Raw genomic sequence first — 16,528 nt, forward strand, 5'->3', positions numbered from 1 at the left:
CAACCCAGATATTATAGGCCAGTTTTACAGATGAGGAAACATGGTTGGAGTGAATGTGACACAACTGGTGTAGGACTCGCAGGGGGCAGTGGTGGGACTTGGGGCATGTTCCACTGATGTTATCCTCTCCTTACCATTTCCCAGGCTTGTTTTTTTTTTTTTTTTTTTTTTTAAGATTTTATTTATTTGTCAGAGAGAAAGCACAAGTGGGGGGGGCGGTAGGCAGAGGGAGAAGTAGACTCCCCACTGAGCAGGGAGCCGGATGCGGGATCATGGGATCATGACCTGAGCGGAAGGCAGGCTCTTAACCACCCAGGCCTGTTTTTAATAGCTTGGGACTAAACTTCAAAATCAAAAAGGTTTTGATTCCCCGGTTTATGTATTTTTTTTTAAGTTTTTGTTTATTTAAGGAATCTCTACACCTATGTGGGGCTCGAACTCACGATCCCAAGATCAAGAGTTACATGCTCTTCTGACACAGCCAGCCAGGCACCTCTCCCCGTTATATGCTTTAAGAGTATTTACTGCATTCCTCATTTTTACTCCAAGTAAAAAGGTATGTATTTTTTTGTTTGTTTTCGTTTACTATTGTTTTTTATGAGGTCCTCTGTCATGCAGGTTACTTAGGAAATTCTACTGGCTGTGAGAATAACTGTTCTGCCAATTTAGCAGCACGTGATTGACGTTCCATTCCTCTCAAGAAGTGGAACTTAAAAACGCATGCAATCAGTGGGTGAGGAGTCTGATGCCTCACTGGTAGCCATCCTTCAGCTGCACTTTGACCAAATGTCATTCAAGTGTCATTCGCTTCTGGGATCTCTGCAGTCCAAGGAACTTCATCCTGGACAGCCTGCCCCTGCTACCTTTTAGTAATGTCCTGGGTTACAGGAACTTGCCTGACCTGTTTAACAGGATTTAACAGGGTTAATCTTGCTCCCATTCTAACTAGCATTTATGAACATTGCTTACATTCCTACCTACACCTGTCTAAACTGTGGAATCACTGCCATTTGATGTAATCTGTCTACTCTTTAGTCTTCCTAAAGAATTTTTGGACAACTAGTTAAATGAATTAATGTAACAACTAGGAAGTTCACATCTTCAACAGTAAGAATGAACTCTTGCTCTCTGATAATCAACTTGCTCCTTCCTCCCTCGGTGAGATCATGGTATTTCCTCATTCATACTGAAAAGGTAAACAGCATGATTACTGACTTGAGTTAATTCCTGCTCATACCACTTGGCCGGGATCTTTGTTGGCTGTGTTGCCAGTTTTTCCAGTTATCAATCTTATGACGTACCTATTCTTCAATATCATTCATCCTTAAATTGTGGTTTCACATTGTGAAGAAGTTATTAAACCAATGTTAAATCTTCTAAAACATACTGTAATGGCTTGCCCGTTATCCATCAGACACCCCTCCACCCCTGAGCATACACAAAACAACTTGTCCCTTTGTCAAATTCCATAGACCCTCAAATCTACCAATTAAAAGCTGATAACCTCTCTACCATGTGCCTATCAAGTGGGTAGTTCTTGTAGGCTGGACCACAATATTGTGTAAGGGACATCAAACTCCTGATTCCAGGATTTGGTGAAGACACATCATTAAAATACAAAACAAACAACCTCATTGGACATTGCTAGAAGTGGTTTATCTTATTGATGTCAGCTCAACTAAATGGCAGTGAGATTTTCATATGAACTAGACTCCAGCACTGGTTTTCATTGTCTTTACAATAAATATTGTTCTGCAGTCGAGAAATATACCTAATTTTTCAATTGATAGTTTTCTCTACATATAATATACAATATATAATACCCATCTTCCAAGTGCTCCATTAGTTCGGTTATTCTTTAATGACAGTCCTGAATCTGTAGATAAGGTAAAAAAAATCTCATGCTCTGATTCCTTGGTTTGCATTTATAGAGTAAATGCCTACCAAGTTCAGAAGAAAAGAGGTAGGTTGTGTAGAAACGACCCACTGCAAGAAATGTGAGCCACTCCGTAAGATGCCTAGAGCTTTGCTACCCGAAAGGTAGTAGCAATCGGCGTCGTTAGCATCATCGCAGAACCTGTATGTTTACATACTGATTCCCTGCAACAGAGCCCACACTTATCAGGATTCCCCAGAGGACTTGGGTGCATATTAAAATTTGAGCAGCACTACATTAGAAAGTTTAGCTCTCTATCAAGAAAACAGTCACAACAGGAACAAAAATAAGTCACTTCCACAACATAAGAAGATTGGTCTCGAGAAAATTATAAGTCAAGGAACTGACATAGCCATTGCAGAGCAAAAATACTGAAATCTGTCGTAGAGGTATTCTCCATGTGACCCACTACGTGTTAATAATACTGTCTTTCCGTTTCTGTTACAGATGAAAATCAGATAGTTCTCTGCATTTTGATTCCACCCCAATCCATAGCCCTGATGTAAGTACTTTTATAAGAAATGGAGAGGCATAGGGAGTAGTTATGAATATTTTAGATACTAGAAAAGATATCTCTCACTGTAAATCAATAAACTTGGCATGATGCTTACAGTATATTCATATAATGTAACACTGTGCTAGCATTCAAATCATATTTGCTTACATCTATTTCCAGTTTTTGGATGATGAACATTACCATTTTATCAAAATACCTCTTCCCCCTAATAGAACTGAAATAACCAACCATCGGTGAAGTGATGAGCCCCAGAGAACACGGAAGACTCATGAGGTCCTTCTTCAGTAGTCAGCGGTGGCCCTCCTCTTTCCGACCTTACACGGGTACCTAACTTGCAGAAAGGACGCTAATTATAATGAGCTGGGATGGATGCAGTTAGTGTCTTCCTGCTTGGGTGCTGCACAAGAGTGACCATTGCCAATAAAAATACAATTTGTAGCTAACTCTTTAAACAGAGCCTCTTTGCTTTGAAAATTGAACTAATTCCAAATGGAACAACTGTAATCACTACGAAGAGAATGTCTGCCAAGAAATACATTATTAAAGATGGAAATTCCAGCACTTCAAAAGATCTAATTTTAGATGCCAGAATCCATCAACTGTTGAAATCTTTCTCTCTTGTCTTGTCACCAGGCAGTCACCTCTCTCCTTTTGGTCTGACTGATACTCTCATTTTCTACATCAGCTCCCAGAAGTGCGTTAAAATCCTCATCTGAGAAGACTGGCATCCAGCGTGTGGCAATGCAAGAGGGTCCATGCCAGGTAAAGTTGGAATTCAGGGAGGTTCAAGGTGGAGAGAAATGGCCTGGCTGGGGCAGCAGATACAGTTCACCAATGTGGGAGTTGGAGATGCCAACCCCCTGTTGCAGTTGAAAATCATGTGTTAACTTTTGATGCCCCCAAATTTAACTACCAATAGTCTACTGTTGAACGGAAGCCTTACTGAAAACATAAACAACACATATTTTGTATGTTATATGTAATTATATGCTGTATTCTTAGAATAATGTAAGCTAGAGAAAAGAAAATGTTTTTTAAGAAAATCACAAGGAAGAGGAAATACATTTACAGTACTGTACTTTTATTTATTGAAAAAATCTGTATGTAAGTATACCCATGCAGTTCAAACCTGTGTTGCTCAAAAGTCAACTGTATAGAGAGGAGATAAGAGAGAGGCCATAACGATGAAGACAGAGCTCACAGAACTGGCAAGAATAAAGAGGAAGAACAAAAACCAGCCAGCCTCCTGCGACCACGGCAAGATTGTTTTCCAGCCGCACATTCCCAACCCTCACTCCAAAAGGTGAGAAACCCAAATATACTGGATATCCAGACAGAAGGAATCCTGGCCAGCGGCCCCCTACTCAGGACGCTGATGGAAGAATGCCACCAAGACCATTCTCCAACTGAGTGGTTTACCATAGTAAGGGCTTCCAGTTAGGCTCTAGAGAAGAGGTGCATCAATCTGGCCACCTCGAGATGATCATAATTTAGGATGACGATGATGAGAAAGAAACAGACAATTATCAGAGACAGAAAAAAATTTTGGAACAAAACAAATATGAGTATATGAATTCTATCTGGACCACTTTCTGCTATTTTCCCGTTAAAGAGTCTTCCTAACACTGATATTTACCTGTCTATATAGAAAAATCTCCACTTAGAAAAGACCTACGTAGAGTATGTTTTAAACACCCCCAAATGGATAAGCGAATTTATTGTTTCAAAGACTAAATCTTATAGATTTGAGAGCTTAATGCTTTCCTAATCAAATTCTTAGTTGAGTTTTTATTTTTTCTTTAAAACAAGCATATCATGGGGCTGGGTGGCTCAGTTGGTTGAACATCAACCTTCAGCTCAGGTCATGATCCCAGGGTCCTGGGATGGAGCCCCCAAGTTGGGCTCCCTGCTCAGCTGGAAGCCTGCTTCTCTCTCTGCCTGCCACTTCCCCTGCTTGTGTGCATGCTCTCTCTCTCTCTCTGTCAAATAAATAAATAAAATCTTAAACAAACAAACAAAAAAAAGAGTAGGACTTTGGAATGGGAGATGCTGGATTTAATATCTGCCTCTGCCACTTACTAGCTGTATCATTTTTGGAAGGCTACTTATGTCCTCCTTTTTCAGTTTCCTCATCAGTAAAAAGGAGAAATTAAGAGTTGTCACCTAGCACTATTGTGAAGATTGTGCAAAATACATTTAGTAATCAGCTAATGAATATTAATCTTATTAGAGAAGTTGCATCAGTCAACAAGAAAGTCATTACCTGAAAATATGAACATCTTTAAATTCTAAACTGTATGGAAATCCTAGTGGTAAAAGAGAGTCTTATCCAGGGGCGCCCGGTGGGCTCAGTGAGTAGAGCATATGCGACTCTTGATCTCAGGGTTGTGAGTTCAAGCCCCACGTTGGGTATGGAGATTACTTGAAAAAATAAAATCTTAAAAATAGAACAGGGAGCTTTAGCTAATGCAGGTCAACAGTAAAATGAATATTCATATGAGTTGCATTTGAATCTAAATAGTTGACTCCTATTGATTTGGCTCTTGCCCCCAAATATTTCTAAAATTCAATACTGGTGGATCTAAGAAACAGTTTTCTTTAGGGACTACAGCTAGATCACACCTTATCTCATCCCAATCCTGATCATGGACCCTTCTCGTCACAGATCATTAACCAAAGACACCATCAGAGAGCAAGTTGTTGAGAAAAATTCATCTGTCATAATAGATGCTCATTGGTTATTTCCCTGGCATTATTTTATACTTGCCATCATCACACTATTACAGTGATAAAAACTTTACCTGCTCAAGCCTTGCCTCTCTGTTACCCAGGATCAGGATCTCCCTTGTTTAGAAAAGAGTAAAAGATTGTCTCAAGCAGGGAGAGAGAACCGTCTCAGTGAAAATACAGATAGTGTCATGCTTGGCCTTTCTGCAGGCAGTGAGAGATTCTTAATACCGGGTTGTCAAACTTGGGATATGTTCGAACATGTGAAATAACTGGAGGTCTTGTTACACTGCAGATTTTGATTCAGTCGGTCTGGGGTGGTGCCTGAGATTCTGTGCATCCAACAAACTCCCCAGGGATACTGCTGGTTCACACACAGATCACACTTAGAAGTAGTGAGGATTGAGACAATTAGGTCATGGGGTGTGTGTGTGTGTGTGTGTGTGTGTGTGTGTGTGTATGTGTGGTGTGTGCTTTAGACAGCTAAAAATATTTCAGGAAATTTTAGATGAAGGGGGAAGCACCTTCCTACACTGTCCTAGAAACCTTATTTCAAAATGAACATTTGGTTCTTTCAAAATTTGCGTTTTCCAATCGGCAAAGACAGTTTTTTGTCTTTCAAAATGAGGATGTCAAGCCTATGTGGTCCTCCCGTGAGTAAGGATACGGGTCCAGTAGAGAGCAAGAGGACACAGTAGATGATGAACTACTTCTCTGATACGCCCTTGGTCACTTTTTGATGTCATGGTCAGCCTATGTTAGCTTGTGATTAGGCAGCCAGAACACTGACAGATATGAGGAAACAATTATAAACAGAATGTATATTAGGAAAACGTCCTGGTGTCATGGAGAAGATTTTTCAAATTTAATAATAATAATAATAATAAGTAACTACAATTACAGTAAAAGTAGAAATATGCCATTCTGTAGAAAGTAGGTGGCTTGTGTCACTTCTGAGACCTTACATATTACTTTGTTTCCTACACAAAATATTTATCCTTTAAACAGAACAACAGCATTTGCCACCTACAGATTTCTCTTGAGTGCCTTAAACTCTGACAGTGGGATAATTAAATAGATAGTTTTCAGACAGTAGGTTAAAACTTAACTGATAGTGGGACAAGAAGAGAAATATTACCTGTAAAATTCTTAACAAATTCATTCCTTGATATAAAATCCACAAGGGTAGGCAGGTGAAAAGCGCCAGGTAAAGAAAGTAAAATGTAATAAATGCTCCTTTAAGATTCATAAACTGTTGATACATTTTATCCTCCATATGCATCTCATTCTTAAAATACACAGTTTTTCTTTTTGGTGTTTTGAAAATTTAGAACTTTAAACCTTAGGCTCCCATGTAAATAGGAAAGTGAAAAGTACTGTAATCTTAACATTTTTAAGGGTGGTTCTACAGATTTAAACAAAGCTAACAAATCTTTGTTTAAGATGGGATCCACTGAACTTTCCAATGCCATTCCTGAAATAACTCTAGAGATGGAATAATGGGCTGTTTCTTACTTTGTAGTTTCTTAATGCAAAGTAAGCAGCTTTACAGGGCTTAGCTGTCTCCACTGACCTAACAGCATTCTTTACCTCAGTTGCAATGAAACAGAAATAGTTTTCTTTTCCAACCACAATTTTATTCCAAGGCACAGACTTGTCTACTTAAACTACCAATTCCTCTTTTATTCAGAAAAGTTAAGAAATATTGGGGCGCCTGGGTGGCACAGCGGTTAAGCGTCTGCCTTCGGCTCAGGGCGTGATCCTGGCGTTATGGGATCGAGCCCCACGTCAGGCTCCACCGCTGGGAGCCTGCTTCTTCCTCTCCCACTCCCCCTGCTTGTGTTCCCTCTCTCGCTGGCTGTCTCCATCTCTGTCGAATAAATAAATAAAATCTTAAAAAAAAAAAAGTTAAGAAAGGTAAAAAGTACGAGGCATTGTCATCAATGTTTCTTCAGCTTAACATCTGACTAGCCTCCCTCCAGTTATTTTTTATCATCAAACCCAAAGTCTGTCTGAATTTCTTTTTTTAGTTTGTTTGTTTGTTTGTTTATTTATTTATTTATTTATTTATTTATTTATTTATTTATGTGGGCTCCATACCCCCACATGGGGCTTGAGCTCTGATCTTGAGATCAGAGTCCCATGCTCTACGGACTGAGCCAGCCAGGTGCCCCTCTGTTTGAACTTTTTATCACTTGCCAACTTCTGTCTCACACTGCCGCTGCTGGGTAGACAAGATGGCCTGGTGCTGCATGAAAGAGAAGCAGCAACGTCCTGAGCAAGAGGGAGAACCATGTGCCATGCCACTCTCTAGCCATAAAACTCCATGTCTTCTCTGTGATTAACTTGGAGGAGAAATGTTATTATAGCTGCTGGAAAGCCAAGCATGTGGCAGAAGGAGAAAAGTTAAGGGCTCTCCAGAAAGAGAGATCTAAGCTGAAATCCAGTACATTTGACAGTTAACTGATTCTGTGACAATTACTGATTCTGTTACTGATTCTTTACTCTCATCAGTAAAATGGAGATATCTTCCTTGTAGCATTATTCTGAGAATTAAGTGAGTTATGTGTTTTAAATACATGATAGGTACTTAATATCCTTTGCTAACCCCAATACGTTTTCAGCAAATTTTGAGCACAACTGGTAACTGATTTTAAAAATTCCATGAAAATATAATTTTGAAGTACATATTGACCATGTTTACATACATGAAAACTTCTACTTCTTAATGTCTTTCAGATGATAAATTATTATAATCACTTGCTCAAAATTAAATAATATCTTAATATATTTATTAATGACTTTGTGGTTTTAGAAATTTTTACATTTAGTCATGCAGTATTTATTAGTGTGTTAATAGTATGACATAACATAAAAAACTTATCTAAAAATATAGGCACCAAAAATTATTAGCTTGGAGGACTAAGGGTGTAGAAAACTTTCTACTTACAGCAAAAATTTCTATTTATAATAGAAAAAAAAACCCTATAAAATCTACCCAAATAGTTAAGTGCATTCTATTACAAATGGGATAATATTTCACAAAATCAAAGTTTTAAAATGTATATCACAAATTTCAGGTTTTAACTATGCTATAGGCATTTGTTAGAAGATTTATTTGTTCTCTAATACAATTTCATTCTTTCCAAACAGTAAAAGAAACCCAAGTTGTCCTGGTTCCTCTATTCCTCTCTGAACCCCGAGATAGCTCAATATGCCATGACAGATGCATATTCCAGGTATGTTTAAGATAACCAAAATCACTTGAGCAGATAAACAGATCCCTTTGTTTCTAATATCTTCCAAAATCACAGGTTCTCATTACTTCATCTCCTCCTGGTGAAGTTTTTAAGCCTTCTGACCCCCTCCTCCAGAGATGCTAGGGTGACTGCACAGGGGATTGGAAAAGCTTCCCAGGTGATTACTACGTGAGAAGTCATGTTAAGAACCACTACGCTCAATAATGAGAACTGCTACAACGCCGTGTGGGAATAACGAAGCACACAGGCAATGAAAAAAGACACGGAACAAACATTCTCTTACGAAGAGTGCCTTACTGGGCATCCCTCCAAATATGCCTGTTTTCCTTTCTGTAAATACCTACTGAAGAAGAGACAAAGAAAGGGACAGAAAAAGAAGAGGAAGACGAAAGAAAACCAGACCCTGCTGGAAGAGTAAGATTCCAGAAAAGCCACCTTGAAGATTCAAGAGACTGGTCTTTGTTACAGAACACGACATGGTTGGTAAAATCTAAATTATCGGAGAGTGTTAAGATGCTTTCTGGAGTGGGAGGCATGTCAGGGGAAGAGGATTAGGGAACAAGTGACCTAGGCTTAGGATGTGAGTCTCCCCGAAGGACCGCTGCTGAGGGGATAAGGGAAGGTAAGGGCTTGTCTAAGACTTCCACGCCCGGCTGTGCTCCCTCGACAATTTTGATGTACAGGAACAGGCAGGAAGGGGCTCCCTGTGTGATGAAACACATGCTTCCTTTTCAGGAAAGAAGAGACAGAAGGATTGAATTAGTTTCTTCGAGCTGTTTCGTACTGCCTTGGGGGTTAATTAAATAAACATTTGATTAATAAATGTCTGCCTTGGAACAAAATATATCACGAAACTAAAAACAGCATCCACATGGAAACCACAAAATCGTTCCTAAAAATCTTTCACGTGGTAGTCCGTGGCTTGATACTTAGGACTAAAGGAAGCCACGGCGACACTGGAAATAGACGCCTTTTCCTCATTCACTTCATTGATCTGTAACACCCTGTGCCAACTGGCCAATCCTTATGAGGACCTGTTTTTTGGAAGATTTGGAGAGGAGGGTGGTCCAAGAGGAGAAGGCAGGGTCCCGTTGGTCTCCTTGTGGCAAGGCCACAGCTTGAGTGAGAAGGGAGTAAGACAAAGGGTCACACGTCTTATTCACCCCTAGTGTCAAATAACCACCACCTTCACTTCCTCCCTCCCCAAGGTATTGCTAACTGACGCATAATAGGAAAACAATTTAGCACATGCAGTGTGGAGTAAAAGTACCTGGTTCATCCACTTTGAGCAGATCGGAACCCAAAAATACTATTACATAGTATTTGGGGAGGCGAGTCAAGGGGAATGAATGAGTAATTTGTAAGGTATTTCTTAGATAGTTTACTTTTCTTTTTTTTTTTAAAGATTTTATTTACTTATTTGAGACGGAGAGAGCGTGCGCACAGAGGGAGAAGCAGACTCCTCACTGAGCAAGGAGCCTTATGTGGGGCTTGATTCCATGACCCTGGGACGACGACCCAAGCCCAAGGCAGATGCTCGACCAGCTGAGCCACCCAGGTGCCCTTATTTTACCTTTCTTTAAGAAGAAAACCAACAGTAATTCAATAAGCATTTCCTGAGTGCCAAATACCTCAGGGAATCACTTATCTGCTATGGAGGGTATAAAAACGTCTGGGGAGTTGTACACGTTCAATTAGCTGAACTGACGCTTTGTTTCATTCTGTTGTTAAATAAATAAATAAATAGATAAATAAATAAATAAATAAATAAGAAGTAGGAAATATATATACTCATGAAGATATGAAGTGGACTAACAGCGCTTCATATTTCAACATCTAATCACAAATCCTTCTCCAGGAACAAGAAGGCTTAAACAAAATGATCTGATATAGAAAGGTAAGCCAAAGTTCATGAATTTAGTTCACTGAAAACTAAGTTTGCCAGGTCAGTTAATTATGCTTTAACTCAGTTTAAGAAAATCTTTACCTTATTTTTTTCCATTTATTTACAATTTGGCAAATTTATTAAAACATATATTACTTAAAAAATCTAATCATAGTATATAAAATGGTATCTTATTAAATAATTTGTACAGCTGTGCCATTTTACAAGTTTGGATTCACACCAACTTCATGGAAGTAAAGTTTCAGATATTTCTAATTTATTCAAATTATCCTCTCTAGGCTTGTTCTAACAATAAATACTGAGAACATGCGTGTTGCCCACATGTTGCCACAACGTGTGCTGATTTCTGAAACACACCACCTGCTGCAGAAGTCTAACTAGAGTGGGAAATGACAAATTGCTTCATGCGAAACACTGAGCACAGTCATGTATCAAATATGAAGTTAAGGATATAGGCATCCAAGGAGGGAAGGAACTGAATATCTCATACACTCACTCTTTAGAGGTTTTAACTATTGCTTTCTAGTTAGTAAATTGTTGTGCCTTACTGGAAAACTGGTCAAAAGGTACCTCGGACACAGTAGATTGGTATTAAGATAGAACTCAAGCCATTATCCAGTACAACCAGCAAAGCTTAACAATGGTGGGAGGAATGTATAATGTACGGTCATCGCGGAGGCATGCAATGTAGTCCCACAGATATGCATACACGATATCTCCAATAATAAAGGGTTGGAAACAACACAGATATCCACATAATGGAAGAATCTGCAGCTTCAACAACAATATACAATTCAAAAGCTCTTCTTACTGAAATGAAATATATATGCATGTGTGTATGATTAAGATGTAGTGTTAAACGAAGAAATCGGGATACAGAACACAAACGATAAATTACCATTTGTGTCTTTACAATTAGAAAAAAATAATAGTCGATCCTCATTTTTTGCAGATTCTGTATTTGCAAATTTTCCTATCACTAAAATTTTTCTTTTTTTTTTAAAGATTTTATTTATTATTTATTTGTTTGAGAGAGAGAGAGAGAGCACGAGACAGCAAGACAGTGCATGCACGAGCAGGGTGGGGGGGAAGAGCAGAAGGAGAGGGACAAGCAGACTCCGTGCTGAGCTCCCACAGGGGGCTCAAGTCCAGGAACCAGAGATCATGACCAGAGCCAAAATCAAGAGTCAGACGCTCAACAGACTAAGCCACCCAGGCACTCCTAAAATTTATTTCTAACCCCAAAATCAATACTCACAGCGCTTATATGGTCCTTTGTGGAAATGCACATGTGAATTACCTGACACACTCACATGCCCAGCTAAGGTCAAACAAGGCAATGTTCTCTCTGCCTCTTGTTTCCACCCTCATACTGTAAAGTATGCTTTCGAGGTCTTGTTTACTGGCATGCCTTTTGCATTTGGGAGGTTTTTCTTAGTGATTTTGCTGTTTAAAATGACCTGCAGTGCTGAAATGCTGTCTCGTGTTCCTAAGCAAAGGCTGTGATAGGTTTTATGGAGAAACTTCATGTGTTAGATAAGCTTCATTCAGGCATGAGTTACAGTGCCATTAGCTGTGAGTTCAGTGTTAATGAATGAACAATATATATTAAATAAGATGTCTTTACACAGATATAACCATAAAACAAGGTTAAGTATTAATCAGTTGCTAAAAATGCTGTGACCAGAAGCTCTCAGGAACCTAATTCTGCATGTGTAATGGTTCTGCATTTGCTAATTCGGTGTTTGTGGTGACTTTATAGAACGTAAGTACCACGAATAATGAGAAGCTAACTGTGTTTGTGATTGCTCTGTACATGCACAGAATATCTCCGTAAGGGTACACTGGTTATCCACAGGGAGGGGCATTGTGGTTTACAAAGGGAGATGTTCCTTTACAGTCCTTTTCAGTGCATGCCCTTGGATAATTTTTAATTTTATACCATTTTTAAATTATTTTTAATTATGTTTTTAAGAAATAACATTAAAGTTAAAAATAAAGTAGAGGAATGGTAACAGTAGAATGTTGAACAAATGTTTTTCATGGGCTATCCACAGTCGGATTATAAAGATGATAGACAACTAATTACCAGATTGCCTCTTGTTTTTAATCGGACTCAGTAAAGTTTTAATATGGCTATTTCAAGGAGCTGCAATGAACCGTTTTTCTGAATATAGATATTTTGGACAATTTCTTCCCCCCAGAAAAAAAAATTTCCCCCATTTTCCCTCTTATCTCCCTGCTGCCAATACAAAATAGGAGATCTTGAAATGTTTTCATCTGGACTGTGGACTAAAGGCAAACTGAGTTATATTTCGGTTAAAGAAACATCTAGTGGTAGTCTTTCCACCTCACTGAACATGCTATATCTTCTACTGTTAACACCTTAGTTCCTTAATCAAAGCAGCTCCTTGTTGGGGACATGGGAGGTGCCGGCACCTTCACCAGAAACTTGCCACACTTCTGCTCTCAGCAGGAGTGAATCTGCCTCAGGATGAAATCTTCACAAGGATGAATGCTTAACCACTGGAACTAATTGCAATGATCTAGAAACCCGAGCTTAGAATCTGGCTATACAAGTCCACAGGAAGAACATATCTTAAGGCACCCCAAGTGTGGCGCACGGCATAGTAAGCTCTACTCCTCACCGAGCTTCTACCACACGCCAGGCACTGGATATGCACTTCTCGTTAGATCCTCACATCTCTGAGAAGCAGTTACTGTGATACTCATTCAAGTCAAGGAACATGAGTCTTCGAGGTGTGAATAATTTACTGGAGGTCACCCAGGTAGTAAGCGGCAGAGCTAGGATTTAAATGAAGTGTTCTGTGTCCAAGGCTGTGCAGAGAAAAACTGGCTTTCCGTGAACACATACGAACCAAATCGTGTAGATAAAAATAATACAGAACCACACTGAGAATATCATGAACTCCAAACGATCAAACAGGACTCAAACGCGCAATCAATAGCTGAGCGGTGTTCGGAAACAAAACAGAAAGGAGAAGCCTATTCTGGTGCCAAGCCACAGCTCATCTGATGAAGGCTTTGTATTTATTATGTCCCGTCTGGGACCCTCTCCTTCCAGATGCTTCCAGGGCCAGCACGGTCTTCTCATTTGGTAACATCTCAGATGATAGCTTTACAGAAGTCTTCCCTACCCCACCCCATTAGCAAACCTTAGCTAAAACATGGGGCTCCATGTGGCCCCTTGTCACCTCCTATCACATTATTATTTTATTTTTGCTGTAACACATATCAACATCAAACATTTTTTTTTAAGATTTTTATTTATTTATTTGACAGAGAGAGAGGGCGAGCACAAGCAGGGGGAGCAGCAGGCAGAGGGAGAGGGAGAAGCCGGCTCCCTGCTGAGCAGGGAGCCTGATGCGGGGCTCCATCCCAGGACCCTGGGATCATGACCTGAGCTGAAGGCAGACACTTAACCGACTGCGTCACCCAGGTGCCTCTATTTTCGCCTTAGCACATATCAACATCTAACATTACTTTGTTTGTGTATTTGTTAACGTGTTTAATGCCTCTCTGTCCCAGGGGCACGTATGGTCCATGAGAGCGACAGCCTTGCCCAGAAACAGTGTCTGCTGAGTAAATGAAATTCAGCAAGTAGGTACTGACCTTACTATATATTGTGGCAGGTTTGATTACAAGTCAAGTCTTATCATCAATGAGTATAAAATGCAATAAGGGTGATCATACAAATCACGACTAAATTTATTGCAAGAAAATCAGCCAGAGGTAAATATGGGATTGGAAATACCAGAACGATTCAGAAAACTTTTAAAGGTTGATGGCGTCAAGTCAGGCTTTCTGGGAATGTTTTTAAAAGTAAGGAAAGGAGGGGCGCCTGGGTGGCTCAGTCAGTTAAGCATTGGCCTTCGGCTCAGGTCATGGTCCCAGGGTCCTGGGCTTAAACCCCACATCGGGCTCCCTGCTCACTGGGGAGCCTGCTTCTCCTTCTGCTACTACACCCCGCTTGTGTGCTCCCTCTCTCTTTCTCTCTGTCAAATGAATAAATAAAATCTTTAAAAAAAAAAAAAAAGTAAGGCAAGGGGACAGATATTCCAGGTAAGAAAGACAAAGGAAAAGAATGGGATAGGGAAGTGGTTCAAATCTGCCAGGGTTATAAGCTATTCATAGGAAAAGGGGGAAAGTAACCGTAAGACCAGAATGTTGAGTTGAAGTCATATTGCAAAGAATCTTATGTATCAGAGTGGGAAATTTGAGTCAGTGGAATAGGCAGTTTGGGAGCAATGAAAAGCTTTTAGGCAGAGTTGTAACATGATGTTTCTGAATGCTTAGTGGAAGTTGAAAAATACTGTTCGGTTAGGAACACTGTTATGTTGAAAGCAAGGGAAAGCGAAAATGGCTGCCCAGTCATGCAGCAAAAGCTACCCTTGATGAAGGGCTGATAAAGTGCTGGACACTTTGCGAGCCATTTACACCCTTTCTCTAGTTCAATTCTTACCACAGCCCAGTTTGATTATCCCCCATTTCACACCGAGAAATGGAGAGCCAGGGAGGTTAATGGGCATGCTCGAGTTCACCAAACCATTAAGTGGCAAGGCTGGAACTGGAACTGGGTATGTCTGAATCAGCAGGGGCCAGGCTTTCATACACTGTTTCTCTAACAACAAGTTCGGGGGAAGGGAATTGAGGCCATAGCTCAGAAAAGGAAAAAGGGAAATTGCATTCATAAGCATGAGTATTAGGACCCCAGCCCTAGGCACATGCATTCGCAGAAGGCAACTATCACAGTAAGTCTGCTCTAGAGGGGCCAACAAGATTTGCTTAAAGAAAGAAAACAAGATGGAAGGCAGCCTGCTTGTTTTTGATGAAAGGAAGGCATTCTGAAAAGTAATGCAGCCTGTGGCCTTTCCGGGCATTCAGTCTTTATAATGTCCATCCAAATTATGGCACATAAAAGCTTGTGCAGTAGGTTTGACCTTTATTCTGCAAAAATAAAGAACTGGCTTCTAACTAGCTGGACAAGAAACACAGACTATTTGCTTGGTGTCTGCAAATAATAAACTCAAAACGGCAACCGTCTCCAGTACTCACTCTCTCAGGTGAAAGTGTTTGTGAAATAAGAAAGACATTAAAACAATACCAGGGAATCTGTCCGTCAAACCATATGATACTGCCATTTCATAGGTCAAAATCCTTCAGCATTGGCAATTCCATATGGTTCATCCTCAATATCATCTGGGTTTGTAAGAGAAGAGGGAAGTTCCACCGTTATGTTCATCCTTGATTTCTGTGGTTCCTTCCTGCCTCCCAGAGCTACTCAATTCCTCAGTCTGGCTTCCGAGCTGCCAATCGACCCTCACCGATCCAGCCTCCTTCCCCCCAGCAATTCCATGTAAACCTCGGTCAGGCTGGGCTGCGTGTCCTCTCAGCTGCTAAAGCTGATCAGATCCTTTGTTTTACTAGCATTCCAACAAAGTGGGTCCGAGAGCTCACAGGTGCAGCAGGGCCGTGGGCCGTGCGTTAACATGGGATGCTATGGTGCGCGGGAAAAGCATGGCTTCTGGGCTCCGGAGCTGAGCATGCTCAAGTTCTAATCCAAATTAGTCACCCACTCGCAAGGGGGTACAGGTGAATTAGTCACCTCTCTGAGACTCAGTTTCTTCCAACTGTAAAATAACAATTATAAGGATTCCTGTCAGATTTCAAAGATTTATCAAATAAGGTACATGCAGGTTGCCAGGTAATACCTCCTTTGAAAAATCAAATGTTTACCCACACACGGGAGTGAACTGAAGAATTGCCAAGAACAATCTTGCATCCCCTGACTAAACCCTTCGGCTCGCCAAGGAGTATGGAAGAAAGGGTGGTCTTCTCAAGCACGAAGAACATAATTGTTCTAATGGCTTCTCTGTATTCCTCACAAACTACCAACTGGTGACCCTGTTGATCCAACACACCTGGCCACCTCCTCCCTCTGTGACACAGTCTGGCACTGCCGGGCCAGCTTATCAGCAAAAGTCCAGCTCAGCGCTGATCTTCAGGGAAGATAAAGACCGAATTGTTGACTCTCCTCGGTACTGTGACTTCCAGCCTGCTCCCAGGTAAGATCACTGGAAAGTGACTTCAGTTGTGTTAATCTGGCCCCTGGGCTGTTGTGTTCTTTGATGTTACATCACTGACTTTACCCCAAAGGTTGC

At 40.4% G+C, this 16,528-nt stretch overlaps 1 protein-coding gene and 1 long non-coding RNA gene across 7 annotated transcripts in view; one reads left to right on the forward strand and one right to left on the reverse strand.

The window, feature by feature from the left end:
- ELOVL6 (ELOVL fatty acid elongase 6) overlaps nucleotides 1-16,528 on the reverse strand; it is a 127,321-nt gene that overhangs the window by 83,067 nt on the left and 27,726 nt on the right. The gene's annotated exons all lie outside the window — the stretch shown is intronic.
- The window catches only part of LOC123793359 (uncharacterized), a 34,670-nt gene that overhangs the window by 7,334 nt on the left and 10,808 nt on the right, over nucleotides 1-16,528 (forward strand). The window contains exons 1-7 of one of the 6 annotated variants that reach the window (XR_015726456.1): nucleotides 433-556; nucleotides 2,384-2,438; nucleotides 2,666-2,776; nucleotides 3,139-3,215; nucleotides 3,563-3,756; nucleotides 8,334-8,419; nucleotides 9,846-9,998. This is a non-coding gene — a long non-coding RNA (uncharacterized LOC123793359). Of the gene's footprint in view, nucleotides 1-432; nucleotides 557-2,299; nucleotides 2,439-2,665; nucleotides 2,777-3,138; nucleotides 3,216-3,562; nucleotides 3,757-8,333; nucleotides 8,420-8,494; nucleotides 8,674-9,845; nucleotides 9,999-16,528 lie in introns of those variants that run through there. The other 5 variants (XR_015726457.1, XR_006779928.2, XR_015726455.1 and 2 more) reach the window with 5 other exon arrangements.

Source organism: Ursus americanus, chromosome 13 (genome assembly GCF_024610735.1).
Source record: "Ursus americanus isolate L20-20 chromosome 13, mUrsAme1.1.p, whole genome shotgun sequence".
NCBI lineage: Eukaryota > Metazoa > Chordata > Mammalia > Carnivora > Ursidae > Ursus > Ursus americanus.